This window comes from Nelusetta ayraudi, unplaced genomic scaffold (assembly GCF_046127955.1).
Source record: "Nelusetta ayraudi isolate G7.1 ecotype Tasmania unplaced genomic scaffold, CSIRO-AGI_Nayr_v1 ptg000070l, whole genome shotgun sequence".
Classification (NCBI taxonomy): Eukaryota; Metazoa; Chordata; class Actinopteri; order Tetraodontiformes; family Monacanthidae; genus Nelusetta; species Nelusetta ayraudi.
In genome coordinates, this window is record NW_027466120.1 from 4,393,113 (window position 1) to 4,410,746 (window position 17,634).

At 45.2% G+C, this 17,634-nt stretch overlaps 1 protein-coding gene across 1 annotated transcript in view; it reads left to right on the forward strand.

Moving 5' to 3' along the window:
* The window catches only part of LOC142898699 (metabotropic glutamate receptor 4-like), a 154,233-nt gene that overhangs the window by 11,808 nt on the left and 124,791 nt on the right, over nt 1-17,634 (forward strand). The window lies entirely within an intron of this gene.

Here is a 17,634-nt window from a genome sequence, read left to right on the forward strand (position 1 = left end):
TGGGATAATCTCCCCCACCAGAGTGGCAGGGTTGCATGTAATGGCACATCTTAGATGTTTATTGGAATTTAGATCACTGTATTTGCCCATGGGCAGCAAAATAAATTACAAGTTTACTGCCTTTTGGAACATCCACTATGACAACTTGAGGGGACCAAAAAGTTTGAGTCTGCAAACCCCAGCTTATCGAGAACTCGCAGTTGTTCGGCTGTTTCTCTGTGTTTTTTGCTGAAGAATATTTGAAATTTCAAAATAAACATCAATTGTACGCGCATGAAAAAACAAACAAACAATCCATACTTGATTCACCAAATGTGTTGCTTCACAATCTGTCGAAATGCACAATTCAGTTCATGGCCCAAGTAAAAATTTAAGAGAGGCCTTTTAAAAGATAAATTTGTGCAGCACAGCTTAATTTTTGATGGCGCTCCTACCTCATTAATCCTCTCACGGCTCCGCGGGGTGATGTGATAGCCACGGTGGAGACTATTTGACCTTGCAGCCTGATGATAAATCCACATCGACCACGGTTGCAGCATAGAAATGCGGAATCTGAAAAATGCACAGAACAGTATGAAAATTACATAAGAACAAGAATTAATGTAAAAGTAAAAGTAAAAAGAGGCTTCTCGTCTTTTAAGACGAAGTTTCCATTTTGTATACCTTGTGAGATTTTTGCTTATTGAATGTATATACATTAAACAGCCCAGACCTTCTGTTCAATGATGGAAAAAAGAAATCATAGAATATTATATAATATGGCATATAATGAAAACTCTAACCCCTGTTAGTTGAGCAGGATATTTGCCTTAGGGTTAGACTTTGAATGGTACCTGCATTGGATATGGAAATCTCATCAGAGCCAATTGTTTTGGTAATTGTGTTCCAGAGAGGCACAATGAAGCCTGTTGTTTACATCGCAGTCTTCCGGCACTCATGGTTAATAAAGAGCAACATAATGAAAGTCCGGCCGAACTAATGAGGTCAAACATTTTTCATATCCTGCTCAGCCGTTGATCATTGAAAAATTCATGGCAACGAGCCGGAGGCCTCTCTTTCTTATGAATAGTCCCCAGTCCATTGAACACACACAGCTCACTCCGACACGACTGACAGCCGCACAGAGATCAAAAGCACTCGCGAGGGCAGCTGGTGGCCTTAGTCCATTAAAATAAATCTATATTTTATTCTAGATATGAATCAATTCCAGGCCGCCAACCCGTGAAGTAGATTAGTTGAGATGTCGATATTTTCAGAATCAAACAGGTGTGATTTTAACACTTGGTGTTCTCTTCTGTCTCTTTCAGTGGCCCCAGATCCTTTTTCTTTCTTTCTCTCTCTCTTTATTTCTTTTCTTTCTTTTTTTTTTTTTTTAATATATATTTAATTTGACATTAGCATTGCAGTGCCTTGCATTCCGGTGTCTAATGAATATTGTGTTCTTGCTCTGTTCTAAAAGCAGCAGCTCTGTGTGAGATGTCCACAACATCTTCGTCTGGAGCTGTAGATGGTTTTCAGTGGACAGTGGACGTTAAAAACAAAACAGAAAATTCACCTCTGAGAGATACACTGCATTCATTGTTTCCAAATATTTACCTTCGGAAATATTACAATGCATTTTTAAAGACGATGCTGGTTAACAAACTCCATTGACCAGAGGCAGGGGGAGAGAGGGAGAGAGAGAGAGTTGTCTGCTCCCCCGAGCTCATTGAGTGGGAAGCGGCGGATCATTAGAGGCTAATGTCAGTCTGGTTGAGGGTAATGAAAACATACAACCTCAAAAGGAGGACATGGCAAGCTTAGAGGTAAGTCATGGAGGATTTCTGCTTTGTACTTGCAGCTGGAAGAGCGTGAACGTGGCAATGAGGCGAGGATTTTCTTTTTAGCATCTTGTCTGTCTGAGGGTGACCTGATGCAAAGCAGCCCCCTAAAAATCCTGTCATCTATTTTATATTATTATTTCATTAATGGTACCAACCTTTTGATCAAAAGCCTTAATTAGTGAAGATACGACAGCCATCGGATATTTACAGATGTAAATATTTACAGGGACACTTTCAAACATGACACTTGTGGAGTGGAGAATGTTTGACGACCACAAATATATATTCTTATTTTTCTTTATAAACAGCCAATGAGGTTCAAAATAGTTTTCATGCAAAATCAGTCAGTAGCTTCTGGGATGACCTGTTGACCATTTCGAAATCCTGTGCAAATTGTGGCTTTAAAAAAATGTACCGGCGGACATTAGTTAAGCATGTTGAAACATGTTTGGGCTTTTTATATTCAAAGCGAGCTTTTTGTCAACAAAACAATGTCCTCAGAAGTGTAAACAACCGTCTGACAGGTTGTAGGAAGAAAGAAAAAGAGAAAAGCCAGAGTTGGGAAATAATCTCAACTTCCCGCCACAGTGCCGACAGCTCGCAAGCTGCAGAATCTACAAGAATCTGATCACATTTTTCACCGCTGACAGTCCTCTCATCTCCTCATTGTCTCCGGATCAAACGCGCTCTCGGCGGCTGCGGCGGCTGCGGCGGCGGCTCATGACACGGCTTAAACCAACATAATTCCAAGCGCAAAATCCCTCCGTGAAATATTTCTGTGCAGGCGTCCGCGCGGCCCGGCTCTCCAGCGCGTCACACGGCGCGAGGCCTTAATCTACTTAAAACAAGCTGATAGACTGGTAATATAAATGAGATTGCTCGGCCATCTGAGGATCTGTCTTCATTAGGAGCGGATCTGCAAAGAGTTTCTATTAGAGCGCTATCAAGATGGGGAGACTGTAAGGAGGAAATTACACATGTCACAAGACAAAGTGCGCGCGGGGGCCCACAGCTCAGCCCGGCCGAGGATGAAAAGCCTTAATCAGCCGCGCAAACTACCGGTGACAGGTCACCGTGATCGCCCCCATGAGTCTCAATGTAGACCATTAGGCCCCGCCCCTGACGGCGCCGCGCTCTTCCCAGCTGCATGAGGAGAAAAGAGAAAGCCGGCGCCATTCATCTGCCTCCAATTCCCTCCATCCATCGCTCATCAGCCCGTCGCACGAGATGGTCTTTATCTTTCCCTTTTTTCTCAACATTTTGCTCTTTAACGTTCCTTGTCTCAGCTGCAGAGGCAGTAACACTTGGAGCCATATTCACAAAGCGATTAGCCGGCTTTTGTGGCAGAACACCCCATGCAAATAGGATAACAAAAAAAAAGAGAAAGCGTCCCATCCCACAGACAGCACCTTATCCCCAGAGACTTTGCACTGACTTCCGCACGTAGTTTGACAAACGCAAACAGCGCCTGTTTCTGGCATCAGAGCCGCTCTCCCCTCTCAGAAGAGCTGCTGAGGTGTGAATGTTATTCGATATAGAAACTTATATTTTAGAAGTATATGCTTCAGAAGGTGTGCTTCAGAAGTACAGGAACATTTTAGTGTTAATGAAAACCAAAAAATCCCCAAAAATAGGCTGTTTTGAAGAGCCTAAAATATAAACCCTGATGCTGTGTTAACTATTTTAGTGTGATTATAATACAAAGATTTGTTTAAGAGATGTTTTTTTTGAAGAACATGAAGCATTATGAAGTTTTACCACTCACACCTGAAACCTGCACTGACTCCTTCAGCTCCGCTACAAAACTGCTACAAATGGTGGTAACTGTGGAGGTGGTGGTAACTGTGGAGTGACTGACGCGCCTTGACTGCCTTCCGATGGTGACAGCAGTCGTATGAAAGACGCCGGCATCGTATTGGCGGGGCGCGCACAGGAGCGAGTATATCCCAGCAGAGTTTCCCTTCTTGAAAACAGAGCAATGCAAACTGCAGGAAGGTGCTGGTTGCCAGGATCAAGCAAGCACACGGGTACTCACATCATGTCTGACGATTGAGGGAAGAAATTGCGGACAGGTTACCAGACGTGTCATTTGCGCTCTGTTCCGTTCTGTCGGTGATGAAGATGCTGATGAATTGTCCAGTCAAATTCAAATGCCTGCGATGAACTGCTGGCGACTTGTCCAGGGTGTCACCCTGCCTTCGCCCTAAGACAGCTGGGATAGGCTCCAGCAGACCCCCGTGACCCTGAAGAGGAATAAGCGGGTACAGAAGATGAATGAATGAATGAAATTCAAATGCACTAGTTGTCGTGTCACTCATTGGTCCTTTTCCTTTTCATATGAAAACAAAAAACCCTCTTCTGCACAGTTTGAGACACTGGGATACAGTATTAGATTTAGTCCCCTGCCATCATGACAGGTTGCCCTATAAGCCTTGTTTTTCAGCTATTACTCATCCGCCGCAGCTAAAATGGATTCTCCACAGACAAGGAACAGCATTCTGAAAAGGGAGCTTCATTATTTTTGCATAACCTCCCTGGTAAGAGTTCATTTTACTCGAGATGTGACTCAAAGCTGCAGCTGCAGCTCTCCATTGTGCACGGGTTCACGCATGGCGCTCCGGGAAGAAAGGCAGAGGAAAAAGGGTCGTGCGGGCGCCTGTGAGTCGACATTTCCACCCCACTTCTTCTTCCTCCTTGATCCGGAAACTTTCATCTCACTTTCAGATGAACAGGTTGCTAATTTAGTCCGCATGCGAACCTGCGTTTGATCCCATTAGTATAGAAGCCGGCGCCGCATCTGCAAGTGTTCGATTATCCACGTTACAAAAACACATCAACGCATGTCTCTGATTGCATCCGATTAATTTCACACCATAATGCAGGCGGAAAACCAGCAGCTTGCCGTAGATAAATCACTTAATTGATATAATTGGTTTTTTTTTTCAACAAAACCAGAGCACCTTTTCAACAGTATAAGTCAGAACCTAGAAGTTGTTTGATTGTTCAAAACTGGAAAAAAACAAGTGGATAAACAGGATTGTGCACAACTCACATTTGACTGCACTGTTGCCAACTGATGGACTGACTGATCAATAGATTGATCGATAGATATCCCTTTACACTTCCAATGAGTTTCTCTTCTTATCTGGACGTATGTGTGGGCCGTAACGACGCTGGAGAAACAACACATCATCGCTCCGGCGGCCGTCATCGTGAACCGCTGCCTGGATGATTTACAGGACGTGAAAAACCAAAAAAACCCTGTCAATTCCCTCACAAACACAGCGCAGCATTTTTAACTCGGGCGTTAAGCGGCGCGTCTCATGGAGACAAAGAGTACAATAAAGCTTCCCGGAGTGATCGGGGTTGACCTAAATGACGCAACTATATCACATCCCCGGCCAGTTTTAAGGCACATCTTCCGCAACGTTGTCATTTTTAAGTGTGACGCGCGGTGCCCGGCGCATCAAACGCCATCAATTCACGCCGGCGTTATCTCCTGCTCTCGCTTTTGTCGACGCGCTGCATATTTCAGCCTGCGCTGGGAGTTATGCAATCAGACTTTGTCGCCAGGGGTTGTGCTGACACAAGGGAGCTTGCTCTCGTCTCTGAGTAAGTGCCAGGAAAGAAAACCTGGGGTTATGAGGAGGAGGAGGAAGAGGAGAAGGAGGAGGGAACCAGCGTAAAAACGCCCACTCTGGAAGTCCCACCGGCTTTCTGTGAGACCGAGTGATCAAGAGTGAATGCAGGAGGCTTGGAGATAGCGGCGCCGAGCTCCCTTTTGTTTGGCCGAGGAGCTGCGGCTGGGCACCGCAGGTCTGAGAGGAGCTCCGGGGGCCGATGCGAAGGCCCGGCCCCTCCGTTCTCGCGTCTCCGCTGACCTTTACGGTTGGGAGCCCGCAGCAATAACAGGGTCAGCGTCGCAGCGGCGGCTCGACTTTTCTTCAGAGAGGAGGTGGGGTGAGGGGGCGTGGGAGGATATCAGCGTGTCACAGTGACACTTGTCATCTCCACTGGTTTGCTGGGAGCGGCGACGGGGGGCAGAGTGAGCCAAAGCCGCAGCGATTAAAAATGGCAGCGGCGTTAAGGCCCCGAACGCAAGGTGCCCCCGCTCGCTATCGGGTCATCTCGGCTGCACCGCCGCCAGCGTAGGTTCACCTCGTGTCACAGCGAGCAGCATGAAACCAATCAACTGGGACACGCCGTCAAATAGGGGAGGGGGCGGGCGGACGAGGAGCCGCCATGGTGAGTGTGTTGAACCTCACTTTAAATGTTACATTTGGCATCGTGTACACTATAAAAAGTGAGGGATGGAATTTTAGAATTTGCCTACAAAGCACCGCAACCTTTACGGATGATCTTAAGCTGACCTTCTCTACACTTTTACACTCCCATGCCCAACAGGTCAGCGTTTCAGAACTTCAGAACAAGGCTCAGCTCTAGAGGGCTTTTTGCATTTGCACCTCTTCTGCTCGGCTTGCCTCTTTCCCCCCCCCTCCAGATTTTCCATTCGGTGGTTCGTCCTGCTCACATCTTGACACCATGAGAAGACGTCACGACAAGTTAACGAAGCTGACAACAGATGCCGCTTTTGCTTCGACTGATTATTTGAGATGAGGAAATCACCATTGCACGCCTCTCTTTAAATGCCCTACTTCTGTAAGGCAATGTTATTTTGGTATGAACTTTCTACATTTTGCATAAATACTATTGTGAAAAACAGCATTAGAACATGGAAATTGGGCTTGATAGGGACCCGTTCTCATTCCCTATTGAACCACATCCGTAACCGTAGCTGTTTTTAGTTGTAAACTCAATTGTTAAACTTCAAAAAGCGACATCGCTGAGCTGCCACAGCTATGTCCCATCCCATATTTTCAGACGCAGCGAAACTTTGAAACTTCTGCCTTCATTCGTCTCCATTCAACAGCCACCTGCGGACCACCATTTTCACTTCAGCCCTCAACATATACAGGCTTTGGGCGGACCCCCCCCACCCCCCCCCCCCGCGGTGCCCTCCAAAACAAAACATAACAAAACAAGACACAAACGAAACAGAGGAACAAAACACAAAACAAAACCCATAGTGCAGAAGCGCATTGTATTGCCTTTGAGATTAATGTCGAGAGATGCGACACTAACAGCGGGATTGTGCAACCTTAATTTTATTTTAATTTCCCAGGGACGTTTCACGCCGTTGCCGACCTGCGAGGCCAATCTGTCACACTCAGTGAATAAAAACCCCAGTTCTGTTTTTTCACCAGATGCCAAAACATCGACTGCGATAAAAGAAAACCCCACGCTGACCACAGCGCCGCCCGCCTGACCTTCGCGGAGTCGCGGTTCACCCTTCACACACGGAATACATTAATCCCCATTAATTTCCAGATCGGGAGGCTGAGGTACGGGGGTGGGGGTGGGGGGGCGGGGGGTGTTGGGGGAGTGGGGGTCTTGGATTCTTTGCACGTTGGACATCTGAGCGCGCAGGCTGCATGAGGTCTCGCTGGGTAAGAAGCAGCTCTCCTCCTCTCCTCTCTTCTCCTCTGCAGCAGGGATCAACACCTCCAGGGAGCATCAGGATGTATCTTTTGCTTTGAAGATCTTGGAGCTGTTTAAAGTTCATCCAGCTGCCAGTTTAATGGATCAAGCTTGGCTCCTCAGAGGGGCCACAGAGATTACTGTTTACCCAGAGAGCGAGAGAGAGAGAGAGACGAGAGGCTGACGGACTGTATCTCCAGCCTGTCTCCTCCACTTCTGTTATCCGCTGCTTTTTAAAAAAAAAAAATATTTTTAACATTCGGGCCGTGAGATCGCGCCACTTTGAAATAAATTAAACAAGAAAGGAATCTGAAAACACCGCGCCTGTCACTCACTTCGACAGCAAATCCGTAAAACGTGGCTGAGATTAGCACATGAAGCCTGTCAGGCTCTCTTTGGAAAACATGAATTCACGTCTCTGTTCTAACGGAGCGACTGCGAGGCGCCACGGCGGCCGCTGCCATTTGCCACCGGTTCTCACTGCAGGTTGGAGGAACCGTTGTGACAACTCCAGAATGAACGTCCGATCACAGAGTTTTATTGCGATCGCAATCGAGAAGCCGAGGGTGAACTCATTAAAACAAAAACTGTGAGGGGCAAGGAGAAAATATTAAATGACGCCGGGAGGACGAGTCAGAAATGGGCGCCAACGTGTCAATCTGGACGACGTCACTGTGGTAATTGTAGTTTCAAGCAAAACTTACAGCAGGGAGGATTGTCAGTCAGACACGCACACAAACACACACAAACACACACAAACACACACACACGTACACGCACACGGCTTAAATGAACAGAGAACATTCACTCCTTTTTAGAGCAGAGAGGTTGAGTAATGCTTTTGTTTGACTACTTTTCCTTTTTCTCTCTTTTGTCTTCTGTTTTGCACCGCAATTGCACAGCTGGGCATTTTGCATTTTCTTTCATTGTTTTTTGTTTTAATTATTAAAAAAAACAAAAAAAACAAAACAAACCAAAACAAAGCATTTATGAATTAGAAAGTGCTTTTCCTAAGTTGCTTTGTGAGCACACGGCTTGTCTTACTAGGATGCAGTGACAAAATTTGTTACAACTGTGAACAAAACTTTGATCCGTGTGGACTGAGTCCAAATCAGATGTGACTACACAGATTTGACTGCGACCTTTGTGAATTTCTTCAGAAATACCGAACTGTGCCAACAGGAGGAGCGTGAACTCCCCAGTTGAACTTCAATGGGCAATCAGCAGCTCACAGAGCCTGAAATTAAAGCCACTCTCCACATGTTTGCATGTATGCAGCCGTGTGGAAACCGCCAAATTGATAACATGTCCTGTGAACAACTTGGATCACGAACAGTGGGAAAAAAAACACTCATTAGGATGTTGGCAAACACTGATAAACCGCGGAGCTGCGACTGCCACCACTGCCAGACAGCGTGAGGGGTTTGACGGATCAATGCCTGGTATGCTCCTTCCTCTCTTTCCTCCTCCCATAATCAGTGATTATGACCATTGCTAAACAAATTCCGCAGTGCCTCCATGGGTGTGGAGTCAAACAGCTTCCGCGAACTCCACAAACACGGCTCCATCAAACCTTTATGAGATGCTTTGAGATGCAGAGTGCAAAGACGAAACCCCACCTCCACCACCGGCTGGAGGCTTTTTATTCTTTACAAGGAAACTTTATAAGATCTTGCGCAACTCCGCCGAGGCCGCCCCGGCATTTACGACACTAAGAAAAACAGAAAAAAAAAGAGGAACAGACTTCTGAGTTTCTCCCCGGTGCAACGTATATCTCAAGCTGACCAGATGACCAGATGTTTCAAACACCCAAAAACAAAGACACTTGAGAAGTGACTGAGGTGAACCTTCCAGTCGGGTTCTCTTTAAAAGAGAGCTCTCTATCTCAATACCAGTGGAACCAGTGAGTAAGAACGCCAGAGGTTTCCTGATGGAGCGAGGGGCCGGACTGGGTATAGGTCCTCATTGGTCTGCACGAATAAACCCCGCCCATTGCTGCCTTTTTATCCCACTGATTGGTCTGGACATATCCCAGCTTTTAAATGATTCAGGTTGGAGGTTTTCATACAAAGGATCTGCCAGGGTGCTTGACCCAGGTCATACTGTATTTCTCTCAGTTTTAACTGGAGACTTATGGACACAACAGTTGGGCTGTGACTGAAACATTCATACTATCTGGGAAGAGGAAGAAGTCTCAGGTGGAGTTCATTGAAATCCAGGAACGGTTCAGCTGTAGCGGAAACACAATGGATGTGGTCAATGGCCTTGAAATACAAAAGACAGCTTGTCAATAGCCCTGCTTTCCACTGCAGCAACTTTTCTTTTTTTTTTTTTTTACTCCCGGAGATTTTTGCAAATCCTCTGAAATAAAATGATAAAAAAACAAACAAAACCATGATTACACACACAACGGCATCAGCCTGATTTGAATAAATCATCTTTTAGGCTGAAGCTGCAGATAGGCACAGGAATATTTTTTACCCTCGTGAGTAAATTCTTGGAAATAAGTTTGGGGGGAAATGTTGGTAACTTTCTGAACCCGCTGTTTGACAGAGCAGCCCTCAGATATTCCTCCACTCGCAGTTTTATTCACTTGACTGCTTCACATCTAGGAAACATGTTTATCTGCCCGAATGTCAGTGGAACTTTTCAGCTCCTCGCTGCAGCAAGCCAATCCGTGATTTCTTTTCTTTTTTTTGCCCCGGTGATGTCAAGGTACAAAGAGGGACCTGCCAAGTCGTGGGTTTTTTTTTTTTTTTTTTTTTGCTTGCTTTATAATAACGCACTTTTGAGAAGAAGAAGAAAAAAAAAAAAGAAGAACGAATGAGCAGAGAATCGGGCCGAGTGAGAAGCACACGGACGTTCCAGACTTGAAATGTGATCAGTGATCCGGCCGCTCGCTGCAGAGGATATGCTTTTAATAATCACAGGCTTGCGGACGCCGAACACCTTATTACAAAGCATGGTGGCGTCTGCCTCCTGTCTGACAGACACCGTGGCCACTCTGAATAGCGCAGTTATCTCAGCTGAACCTCCGGTGCAGACCGACGAGTGGGAGGAGGAGGAATTCAGCCTGAGATTAAATGCTGCTGAGTCTCGTCCACCTGACAATCACATTCCTCCCTCAAGCGCCCTTCCACATGTTCAAAGAAAAATAGCATTTGCATTTGATAAGCTCAGGAATCGCCGTGGATAAGCCAATTTTAGCAAGGTTCCTCTTGTGTCAGATCAGTCTGCGAAAGCCGATTTTTTTAAAAAAAGAAAATTTAAATATACATTCAGAGCGAAAGTGGAACTAACGAGGCCGTTTTTATTCTTACAGCTCTGATTAAATGTTCATTCCAGCTGCATGAATGAACAAGTGAACGAACGTCCTGCCTCGCTGTTTACACGAAGCGAGTTCAGCAAAACCTTTGCTTCCATGTCAAGCATTTGCTTTGTTTGAGTTTGCAACACAGAGGTGTGTCAGGGCTGCTAAGAGGTTTAATATATGTTTTAAACCAACAGAACAAGACCTATGGCAGATTGACGAAAGCTGCTTCACGTTCCTTTCTATTCCAGTGGTTTTCAAAGTGAGGGCCGCCAGGGGGCGCTGGCCTCGGGTGTCGTCACTAACTAGGGAGAGATGTCAATGAGCTGCCCCCTTGTGAATTTAGGCTTGGACCCTCGAGTTAACAATAGGAGGTTGTGAAGTGTCTCTGGTGAGGTATTTTATATATTTATATATATATGTATATATATATATATATATATATATATATATATATATATATATATATATATATATGTATATATATATATATATATATATATATATAAGAAGAACACGCCTTTGAAATTGGGTCCCACGCCAATGCACAACACTCTTCCTCGCCATGTACGACGCAACTCACAGGCAGGAAATCAAAAGACCTCACAGCTTTAATTAGCTGCAGAGATTGTGAGCCCCCCCTCGTCTCTTTACCAACGATGACACGATTCCTCGGCCTCCCGCTCCTAGCGTCTTCCCTCGCAGAGTTGTTCTACCCGCTGCCGCTGCCACCTCATCCCAACCTACTTCCTCTCATTGATACCCTCCGCGTGTAAATCGAGAGAGACATTTCAAGGTTGTCTTCATCTTTGATCGTCACGCAGCGGACCCCGCAGGATACATCAAATATTGAAGTAACAGCGTCTCCGCTCGCGCAGCGCGGCACGCCACCAGAAAAGCGTTGCGTGGCGTTCAAAATGCAAAGCACTCCGACTCCCGTCGAAACCCCCCCCCACCCTCCCCACTCTCCCCACTCTCCTCCCCCTCTCGGGATCTTCTCCCCACTTCTTTCAACCGTGCCAGCAGCTCGACACGCCATGACAAAGAGTGTAATCCCGGCGTGTCAAAGCATATGGCAGATTATTATACCTGCTGATCTCTCCGAGAGGATGAGGAGATGAGGAAGTAATTGGTCAAATCATTTGGGACTGCGTTCTCCGTCAGTGAGCTCTTTAGCGCGAGCGCTCCAGCTTAGGGATGATTTGGGAAAGTTTGCCAGAGAGCGAACTTCTTCTTCTTCTCCTTCTTTTGTACTTTTAATCTTTGCGAGTTTGTGACAAACTTTACAAGTTTGACGGTGGAACTCTGAAAAGAGAAGTCTCAAAATCATGCCTTTCATGCATTTGTGGCTACAATGTGCAGGAGTTGCGTTGAAATACTCGCAGTAACACGGAAAAAGAGTTTTCTGTGCGGTTTATCCTGTCCGATATATTATTCTCCAACAGACTGAAACCACCAAAGATTCCATTCCTTAAGAGAAGTTCACTTTTTCCTGACTTCCTGAAGCAGCAGCGGCTTAGAAATAATATTTGATGTTAAAAAAACGAAGCTAATAAATTCAGATTTTCCATGAGCACCGTGAAAATGTTCATTTTCTCCAATCAGTCAGGGAAACAATAAAATACTTGCCTATTCTCAAACTGACAGAAACATGAAACTGTACCGACGGGACGGAAGGATATTTTGAATTGAGGGTGATGTTCAACTGTGATAAAATATGATTTTAATTGGAAACCCTTGGCTCATTCCACTGACAAAAACTGAAAATACAGAAAATATATCCAGAGTTGGAGAAGAGAAGAGAAACTGGCACCTAAACACAAACACACACCTTTCAAAACAGCCACAAACATTGACTCCTTCCGAGTCGGTGCGCTGTGACTTGCATTGTTTTCCGCTGTGACACAAAGAAACTAAACAGAAATCAGCCTCTATTCCTCTCTGACTTACGAATGCATTATTATTATTATTTTTTTAAATGAACCGTCTTCACCACATGTGACACCACACTAAAAGCGCCGAGGCCACCGAGGTGTTTATCTGATCCCTAATTAGCTCAACCTCTGAATGATCGGCGTGGGCGAAGATCAGAGCGACACAGAGTGGCGAGCGACGACACCTTGCGGACCGCGGCTGGGGGGCTGCCGCTGCGTGCGTCCGCTCATTCCAGCTCCATTACGCCTCTTATGTCTGAACTGTATCTGTAAACAGCCGTAAGTGGACAATTTGCTCTCGCCGGCAGTCACGGCTGCAGAGCTGAGCCGAGGCGGAGGGGGTGAGGCAGACGCACCCAGCAGGCAAGTCTGAGGGAAGCAAACTGGATCGCATGAATCCCAAAATATGACCAAATTACCATTTAATGACAGTGAATAAGCATTTGTGCTTGGCATTTGTTAAAGAACCTTCTTTGCCAATTAGATGGAAAGCCTGAGCAATGTCCCTGAATGGAGTTGAGTTTTATTCAGTCACACAAACAAGAAATAACACACGATGCCATTTTTAACAGTGTCATCCAAGAGAAAAAACATTGACTGAGAAGGAACAGGCAGAAGCAGATGCTTATATTACAGATCTATGGCAGATCAAGCAACCCTTCAGCATTTTTATAAATACAAATAGAAACAAAGACAAAATTACATCTGATATAATAACGGTTTCAGATAAAGGAAGAAATGACAAAACAAATCAAATCTTGAACAAATCTTGTTCAAAACACTTGTAGCCTTCAGCTCTCAGACCATCCCTCCTGCAGTGCCAAACTGTTGCAGTCATCTATCAAATGTCAGACTGCCTCTTGCGTGACGACAAAACACATTTTTTGTTGTTGTAAATGGTTCATTATTGGGCCGTATATGTTCGACGATATATGTTTGTCTTGGCAAGTATTGTCAAGATATTTTTAAACTTCTCTTGTCAGTGTTGTCAGCCAAGTCGCTTGTCGACAAAATGAAGTTGCAGTTCAGACGTCTGGCTACTGGATGGCAGTGTTCGGGCTGACGCTGCGGCCTCCAATGAGTTGGAACAAGAGCGACTCGGCCAGCAGGACCCATTCACGTGATAGAAAATGACACTGGAGTGACCAATCTGCAGCAAAGAGTTAATGTCTCTGTTGCCAATCTCTGCCACGTCTCACAATTTACGCCCAAGGTGAAAATGTTCTTCGGTGAGTGTCCTGACGCTAATAAAGGTGCACAGTGCGCGTCCTCCGTCGTACGTAGTGCTTTTACGTGGAGATGAATCACCAATCCGACAGCCTGGTATCACGCCCCGAGGCGAGCCAACATGCGCTTGTTTACAGTTCCTCATCGCCTTATGACGCAGAACAGTGAAAAAAAACAAACAAACAAACAAATAAAAAAAAACAAAAAAACCCAAAGCCTGCTGGATCCATTGGTTCAGCTTCACTGACTCACATGGTGCACATCCTACTGAGATGCATTAGTCTCATCGAGTGAGAAGCGGAGGAGAAATCGGCCCTAGCCATCACTTAGACGACAGAGACTCACACCTCCTCACTGCTGAATACATTTTTTCTGTTTACTCCCTTTCATGGTCAAACATCGGCTAGAATGCACACGTGCACTGACTTGACTTGATCTAGTTTTAAACATGATTTGTGTGAGAATTTCTTTGAATACACGTTTTGTTTTGAAATGAAGTCACTGGCACATCTCTTGACGTGGCGAGCGATAAAATGAAACTGGCACAATTCTGGAGCTATGTGGGGATCGTGATGTGAAACCAAGCTGTGATGTCATTCAAAGAGAGTCACATGGAACAAACTGTGGGTCAAAGTCTCTGGCCTTGCAGGAACCTAGATGGGCTTTAATACTTAAAACTGCCACTGGTTCTGCTACTATTACTGATTACTGATACTGACTACTATAGACACCACTCTGTAGCAGTTGGAATTCTACTACTACTACTACTACAGAGAGCACTGATACTCCTACCACTACTGATGCTAATCAGAGGTATGATAAAATTCTGTTTTCCATGTCAGCGTTGATACTAATACTGTTTGAGAAACTGCCTTTCGCGCATGTCTCTCAGCAGTACGTCTGCCTCTTAAAGAGCTATTTGTAAACACTTCCAACAACAGCATGCTGGAAACACCTAGAGAATACTTCTCTCATTTGCCAATTTCCATCCTCTCGTGTCTCGATGACAGATAGTGAAGAAGTCACCTGACCCTCATTCCAGCGGCACTCTTAAAGATGAGAAATGCAAGCAGGGGTGACGAGGGGGTCCTGTAACCGGCCCACGGGGAAATGTCAGAGTGCGGCACATTAGCTCCCTGCTCTCCAACCACCTCCTGTCAAACATCACCGTGCTGATCATCAGAAAACCGCTCCCTCGTAATCATGCCATGCAAAGGTCTGTGCACAGTGCCGAGCGTGCGTGTGTCCTCTGCAGACGTCCCCGTCGTGGGGCCTGCAGTTCCTTCGCGTGCCTACTCTGCACATGCTACACAGCAGATAGGATCTGATGAAACATTAAAGTTTCACAGAGGCTTTGTGGTCTCTGTGGAGATGGAGCAGAGGCTGAATGTAAGTTCCATGGCAAAAAACAGTGAATCTCTCTGAAAGCCGGAATGGAGAGGAATTCAACTCATGTCATGGCTGAACTTTCCGTCATTCTTGAAAGATTCCCGTTACGTAAGATGTGAAATTAGGACATTCTTTTTAGCATCGTGACCACTGTCGTTCACTGGCATGCACAGCCTTTGCAGTATTCAGTTGTTTTTAGTGTAGTGTTGATCACATGAATAGACTCCAATCAGTGTTTTTCAATGAAATGGCAACAAACTGCTCCATCTTAAATCTCTAGATTAAATGCCTGGGGTGGATTTTCACAGCGTGCCCAAAGACGATTGAGAAAATGTTCTTGAACACCTTTTGCACACACAAATGACAAATTGCAGTGTGAGAAAAACATTTTTGGGCAGAGTGATTCACGATGTGTCAAAGCACAAATCCTAAAGTTTGCAAAGTTTGACGTTCTATGCATTCACAGAACAAAATCCTCTCCTATGAAAACAACAACAAACTCAAATTTGTGTTTTTGAAAAATAGATTATCCTGCTGTCAAAACAATCTTGCAATGCAACTCTGTCCATCTCCCAAAAGTCCTAAAGTATTGAAACCTTATAGCTGCAGTGGGAAACACTGCATAATGATTAAAAAACTCAAAACAAAACATATATATTGAAATGCGTCTGAATTCTTACAAATTTGCCAGATGAAATAATGTTTGGGATTACATATTTTATATAAAATATCTTTAATTTACCCCAAAATGGGCAATTCATGTGGCCCTGCGATGAACTGGCGACTTGTCCAGGGTGTCACCCTGCCTTCACCCTAAGACAGCTGGGATAGGCTCCAGCAGACCCCCGTGACCCTGAATAAGAATAAGCGCGTGTAGAAGACGAATGAATGAATGAATGAATGGGCAATTCATTTTGACAGCCTCTATGCATGGCAATTTAGAAAGATAAAGAAAATCATAATTGTACAATACAGTGCAAGAAAGCACGAGCGATTAACCGTTTAGTTAGACGGACCACTTGATGGATCATCCACTGATCGCTGACAGCTTTTACGCCGCTTCTTCTGATAATCCTAGTAAGGACAAGGGCACCAACTACTCAAATATTTTACCTAAAGATGGAAGGAAATTAATTTTTGATATGAGCCCAGTTTTAATTAGAGGAGGAAAGGCAATTAAAGAGTATTCATATGCTGAGCACACGTCAGTTATGGAACCCTGACAGTCAGCTCAGATGATTCTGTCTGGAGAGCCAGAGAGCGACAATAGTGTCGACTGCGGCCAATCGAATCAGTACGTATTGCCTCTGTTGTTTCCTTCGGTTTGCTTTGCTTCATATTGAAGTCAGAGACAGACACACGCACACAGAATCGCACGCGCAAAAGCCGGATTTCCATCGGGTGTGCTGGCCGACTGGGCAAGCGTTTCATTTTTTGGTGTCTTTTGTTTGTGACGCTCCATCCATCTGCTGCAGCAGTCACCGAGACTGATGGTGCGATTCCACCATCCACTGGAAGGTGACAACGGAGCAGAAAAAATGACTGCGGCCCGTATGTTTAAGGAGCGGAGAAACCATTAGGAGGCGAGAATTACCCGGCAACCTCACTTCAAAGAGATGAACAATGACGCTTGGGGCTTTTTCTCCTTTGTCATCACGCCCCATCTTGTCTCAGACTTCCAGCACCATCGGTACGCCATTAATAAAACGCCAGGGAACAATACAGGGAGCAACGTTCCTACAGATGGAGGATCAGGGGGCACGTTGCGGAAGTAGCCTGGTATAAATTAAAATATTTTAACACTTTGTATTCTCTGTTTGTCTACCATTTTTTTCCCCCTCTGCACCCTCCCGTGTAGTACTTACGTGTAAGTGACTAAGTGTTACATCTTCAGCTGTCGCGCGAAGGGGAAAAACTGTGATAACCCTGATTATGTAAGAAATTAAAGCGATTACTGTAATGTGAAAAACCTCTCTTCTGCCCTCGCAGCGGTTACAACATCATAGACCTTAATGGGAGCGTTGCAGATAGTACAAGTTTATTCTCTGCAGTAATTAGCGCTCTTCAGAAATGTAGCATAGTCTTTAAGCAGAACGTTTCCTAATTGCTACCTTTGTCGCAACATTGCTGCCGCTGCTGCTTGAAAGGATAATAACAGCTGGTCAGAGTAATTGTTGCTTTATGAATTCATTTGTTCAATTGTTCCGGAATGCCCATCACCCCCCCTACCCCCTTCCCCCACATCCAACTCCCCCAAGAAACTGGTTATTATTCTGCATTTAAAAGCTGTGGTGTCCCTGCACAGATGCTGCGGAATTATGTAGAATGACAAAAATGAGTTCACAGGCTTTGGCAAAACCTACTCCCTTCCTGAAGGAGATCTGGACGTTGCCTCCTGAAACATGAAATTAAT